The sequence below is a fragment of the Theropithecus gelada genome, chromosome 14, assembly GCF_003255815.1.
Source record: "Theropithecus gelada isolate Dixy chromosome 14, Tgel_1.0, whole genome shotgun sequence".
Lineage (NCBI taxonomy): Eukaryota > Metazoa > Chordata > Mammalia > Primates > Cercopithecidae > Theropithecus > Theropithecus gelada.
The window spans coordinates 57,600,909-57,606,908 of NC_037682.1; positions in this window are offsets into that span (position 1 = coordinate 57,600,909).

Genomic DNA, 6,000 nt, shown 5'->3' on the forward strand with positions numbered 1-6,000 from the left:
CTAAGAAAGGGTGGTCATGTAGCTTTACCACCTCTCTGCAGTTCTGAAGTTCTGATACTCACATCAGTGTTACTAGAGAACTCTGGCCTCAGGCACACCTCTTCTCTCCCTTCTTCCCTCCCTGCAAAGCTGGCTGCCTGCTACCCGTTTTTCAGCCCCCAGGTGCCCCCTCTGCAGGCTCAGCTCCTGGCCACCTCACCCTGGCAATGACATTCCTTCCCAGGCTCCTTTGTGGTCCCTCCCTGATTCCTATCCATAAAGAGGTGTGTCTCCTCCCTACTGGCCTTGGACATTCCGGGACTAGCTCACAATGATCTGTTTGGTTGCTGGAGTAAGTGGTCCTTGCAGACTTCTCTTAGGTTTGTAAGATTAACAGTTTAGTTATCAGAGCTCATTCTTTTTTAAATTAATCAACATTACTGAGGTATAATTTATAATACAACAAACTGCCTCCATTTAAAGTGTATAGTTCAGCCCGGGTGTGGTGGTTTACGCCTGTAATCCCAGCACTTTGGGAGGCCAAGGCAGGCAGATTACCTGAGGTCAGGAATTTGAGACCAGCCTGGCCAACATGGTGAAACCCTGTCTCTACTAAAAATACAAAAATTTAGTCGGGTGTGGTGGCACATGCCTATAATCCTAGCTACTTGGGAGGCTGAGGCAGGAGAATCACTTCAACCTGGGAGGTGAAGGTTGCAGTGAGCCGAGATTGTGCCATTGCACTCCAACTTGGGTGACAGAGTGAGACTCTGTCTCAAAAAAAAAAAAAAAAAAGGAAAAAAAGTGTATGTTTAGTGAGTTTTGAGAAAGTCTTGGCCTATGTATCCACCACCACAGTCAAGACATGGAACATTTCCTCACTTCAAAAGTGCCATGGGCCCTTTTTTAGTACTCCATGTCATATCTGGCCATGGGCAACCACTGCTCTGCATTATGACAGACTAGTTTTCGTATCGTAGAATTTCATATAAATGGAATAACAAAATCTGAATTCTTTTTTTTTTTTTTTTTACAACCAGTGGCTAAGAAACAACTTGAATTCTTTGTGTCTGCTCCTTTCACACAGTACAATTGTAAAATTTATCAATGCATTGTGTCTATCAATTGTTCATTGCTGAGTAATATTTTATTGTATGAATGTACTATAACTTGTTTATCCAGTCACTTGTTGATGGATACTTGATTTGTTTCGGATTTTTGACTGTTGTGAATAATGTTCTTTGGAACATTTGTGTAGAAGTCTTTGTGAAGACATGTTTTCTTTCTTCTGAGGTAAATACCTAGGAGTGGAATGGCTAAGTCATAGGATAGGGAGTGCTTAACTTTGCAAGAAACTGTCAGATCAATTAGCTCAGTGTGATGGTGCATGCCTGTAGTTTCAGCTACTTGGGAAGCTGAAGCAGGAATATGGCTTGAGCCCAGGAGCTGGAAGCTGCAGTGAGCTATGATTGCACCACTGCACTCCACCCCGGGGAACAGAACAAGACTCTGTCTTTAAAATAATAATAATAATAATAATAAACTGGTTGTCATATTTTTACATTCTCACCAAAAGTGAATGAGAGTTCTGTATAGAACTCATTCTTGAGATTGAAAGGCATCTGAACATGCCACACCAAAATATGCCACTTAAGCATGCTGATTACTTTGATCTGAAGGGAACTGAAAAACAGCAGATTCAGAAAGGGTTGTCTGCTCTTCCCATTTCTACCTAAAAGCAGGGCATAAATTTCCCATGAGAAAGGTTTTCCTAGGAAGTAGAGAACATTCTTATCACTGGAGATGGGAAGTCAATGCTGAGATATGTTTGCCAAGCAATCCTTCCTGAAGTAACCCTTATTTTTCATTAGTTTTCCCCATATACTCGCTAGTTACTTTCCCACAACTTGCTACCCCTAGAATTCCATACATTTTCCTTTGCCTTGTCACTTCTCCAAACATTTACAGCCCTTGGTTAAAATGGTATATAAGCCTTTGGGTCTAACCACTTCTTTGGAGTTTTCACTTCTTGTCTGTGAAGTCCTTGATGCTATGTAAAATTGTTAATATCAAAGAAAATTTGTATGATTTCTCCTGTTAATCTGTTTTTTGTCAGTTTGATTTGTAGGTCTTAGTTAAAGAACCTAAGAGGGTAGAGGAGAAGTTTTCCTTTCCCTACAAGGTAAAAAAATAAAAAAAGTTTAGAGAATGATGGCTTTTGCCATGATTGCCACAAGGAGAATGCTGGGCTGGAGAGATGATATGGTGTCTGGAATCATAGTGCTGTATAGTATTCCTTTATCTCTCTCTCCTGCTGGGCCAACCCCCAAGATTTAATTACCACGGGGCATCTTGCTCATGTGTACTGTGCACTTGGATGCAATAAACCATTCACTTACAACCTTACATCACAATGTGGCTCTGATGGATCCTGGCCAACACTTCCTAATCTCTGCTTTCTATCCCTGGGGAAACTGACTTCTTTTCCTCCAACTTCAATTCCATTTCTCATTTATAGATGTTGCCTTTCATGTCAGAATCTTGCTCTAACCTCCAACCTCTCTGACCAGATTTCATGCTCCTCTTCCTCTATTTGGCTTCTTTGGGTAATCCCTCCCTGGTTTCATCTCACCATAGGCCCTTTTATTGCAGTGCAGGCTGCACCCTCATCAAATTTCCCTCAGTCCTGTGATCAAGCCCTAGGAAAGCAGTCCCAAGCAGGCCACAGCACCACCCTCCAGCCTGAACACTGAGATGGATCTGAGGGCCGAGGCCTTATCTTTCACCCCAGGGACTTAGGAACATGCTATAGAAAGCAGCCATCAGAACTGTCCAGATGACCACTGTAATTTTTTAATGTGCTTTGCTAGCCTGCCTGTTCTCCTTACTGCCATCTTGCTAGCACTGGCTATGCCACTGGGGGAGTTTGAAGGCCTCCTTCTTCTTGAAGGTGTGAAAAGAAAATAAAGGTATTAGAAAACTGCATTCAAGAACACCTGTCAGAGTCCTATAGCTGATTATAAAAAACATCTTTTGAAAAGGATAAAAGTAAAACAACTGTGGATGACAAGTCTTAGAACAGTCATAAAGACACAATTGACAAGGAAATTTGGTTGCTTTGGTGGCATACAACAATTTTACATAATAGTCATAATTGCTACTGATAACGTATGCTAAGACATATCAGAATCACAGGAATTTCATACAATTCAGGAACACATACTAATAACATGTTTATATAAATATATTTCTAATAACTTTGGAGACGCTAGAATAGAGGGAAAACTTCCAAGACTCCCATGGAGAGCTTAAATGTTCATGAGTATCAAACAGAATAGGAGTTAACTCCACGGACTGAACTAATAGAAGACTAAAATAATCCTTTTATGACATTTTGTTTAAAACGTTGCTGATTCTTTGTTTTTCAGCACCAAGAAACTTTTCTTTTGCACTTTTTACAATTGAGTAAAGCTTTTAACAATTGAGTAAACTCCTATAAACAAAATTTGGACATATTTGTCTCTACCTGATTTCTCAAAAATTTGGAAACTACTTGTGAATATTTTTAACTTATGGCAATATAGTCATTTGCATAAGTGCAATAAGAATCTGTTTTCTTTTGTAACAGGACAAAATTGGAGACACAGGTTATTTTACCAAGGTTCTGACTGGAATGGTATGTTTTCAGATACAGATGCCTTTAAGGAATCAAAGTTGACTTACAGAGCCAATGAGAGCCCCTTGGGAAACTGGCCCCATACCTTGTCTACACAGCCCCTGTATAGGTTCATAACCTTTTGAAACCACCTTTGCAAAAGTTGTATCAGTGAGAAAAGTATAACGGTAAGCTAAGCTAACCCAACCCCCATCTTACCTTTCCCTTAATTATTCCTGGGCTATTGGGCCAAGCTAACTTTGGAAGACATTTAGGCTATAGTTAAATGGTAATAGGCCTTGCCCCAAACTCAACTGCTTTCGTAACACTAATGAGATGCCGTCAGGCTGGGAGAAGGAGAGGAACCTAAGTCCTGCTAAGTTGCAGACATAAATGATTGTTAGCCATTATTCTGGAAGTTATAAGATATGCTACTTCTCCAGTTACTGCTGCAGATAACACCATTATTGTAGATTGGCCTTTTGAGATACGTTTCCAGATTTTTTTGCATGTCTGATAACCATGGCTCCACCTGGACTAACAAACTCACTCCTGTGGCTGCACCCAGAAGCAATTTGGTGGGCAGGAGGACAGCTTTGACCTCTTGTGATTTTGTCTCCACCCCAACAAATCAGCAGCAAGTACCTGTTACCTGGCCACACCCACCCCTTCTCCAAAACTGCTTTTGAAAAACCTGTAACCTTACAAGCTTTGAATGAGATGATTTGAGTACAAACTTCATCTCCCACCTGGTGTGGCTGGCCTTGTGTCTGTTAAACTCTTTTTTTACTACAGTGCCATGGTCTTTCTTTATACAGTGGGCAGGAAGAACCCCTCAGGCAGTTATACTGTGGTAAGCAAAGAATATCACTTTCTGATAGTCCCAGGAGCCCCAAGTTTTCTTGGGAACTCAAGGTGAGGAATTCACCCAATTAATACAGGTATTTGCAGGCAGAGGCTAGACTTAAGGCATTAAAGTCGAATCTGATATTCCTTATGGAATAAAGTTCCAGCAATGCCAATTAAAAAAAGAGGAGCCCATATGGCAAATAATTAGTCTTTCTGACTTTATGAAAATACCCCAGCCGAGTGTGATAAGATTAAAACTTATTTTGCAAATGAATTTGTCTTATGACTTTTCTTTAGTGAAAATAGGACTGGAGAGAGAAAAATTATGTTTCAAAATAAACTATAGTACACCTGTTAGAGTCTAGTCTTGCCTAACTTTTTTTGATTTTTATTATTTTCTACAGTTTGGACTGAATTTTAAAATTTTCCTGGCTACAAGTCTCCAAAACAATGTTTTCAATATTTTTTCTCCTTTTTTTTCCCTTGCCCCCCATTTTTCCTGATTTGAAATCACTAAAAATTAAGCCGTGCTTTCTTAGAGCTCTGTGAACAACTTCAGAAGAAAATAATGGCAGCCTATTTATATACCTAAACCACTTTTATACCTGCCTACTGATGTATGGCCTTCAGAGTAATATGGCCTATATCAGTTTTTGAGGATTGTTCTTCACTGTTTGTTTGTTGTTGTTTTTCTTCCTTCCTCTCCCTATTTTCTCTTTGTAGGATGTGTGACTTTACAACCTGCTTGTTTCACATATCCATGTGAAGAGATCACCAAACAGGCTTTGTGTGAGCAACATGGCTGTTTATTTCACCTGGGTGCAGGCGGGCATGAGCCCGAAAAAGGAGGCAGCAAAGGGTGGTGGGATTGTCATTGGTTCTTATAGGTTTTGGGATAGGTGGTGAAGTTAAGAGCAATGTTTTGGGGGCAGGGGGTGGATCACACAAAGTACATTCTCAAGGGTGGGGAGAATTATAAAGAACCTTCTTAAGGGTGGGGGAGATTACAAAGTTCATTGATCAGTTAGGGCAGGGCAGAGACAAATCACAATGGTGGAATGTCATCAGTTAAGGCTATTTTCACTTTTGTGGATCTTCAGTTGCTTCAGGCCATCTGAATGTACACATGCAGGTCACTGGGGATATGATGGCTTAGCTTGGGCTCAGAGGCCTGACATTCCTGTCTTCTTATATTAATAAGAAAAATAAAACAAAATAGTGGTAAAGTGTTGGGGCAGCAAAAATTTTTGGGGGTGGTGTGGAGAGATAATGGGCAATGTTTCTCAGGGCTGCTTCGAGTGGGATTAGGGATGGCGTGGGAATCTAGAGTGGGAGAGATTCAGTTGAAGAAAGATTTGGGTGATATTGTGGGGTTGTTAGAAGGAGGATTTTTCATATAGAATTATTGGTGATGGCCTGGATGCAGTTTTGTATGAATTGAGAAACTAAATGAAAGACACAAGGTCTGAATAAGAGAAGGAGAAAAACAGGTATTAAAGGACTAAGAATTGGGAGTA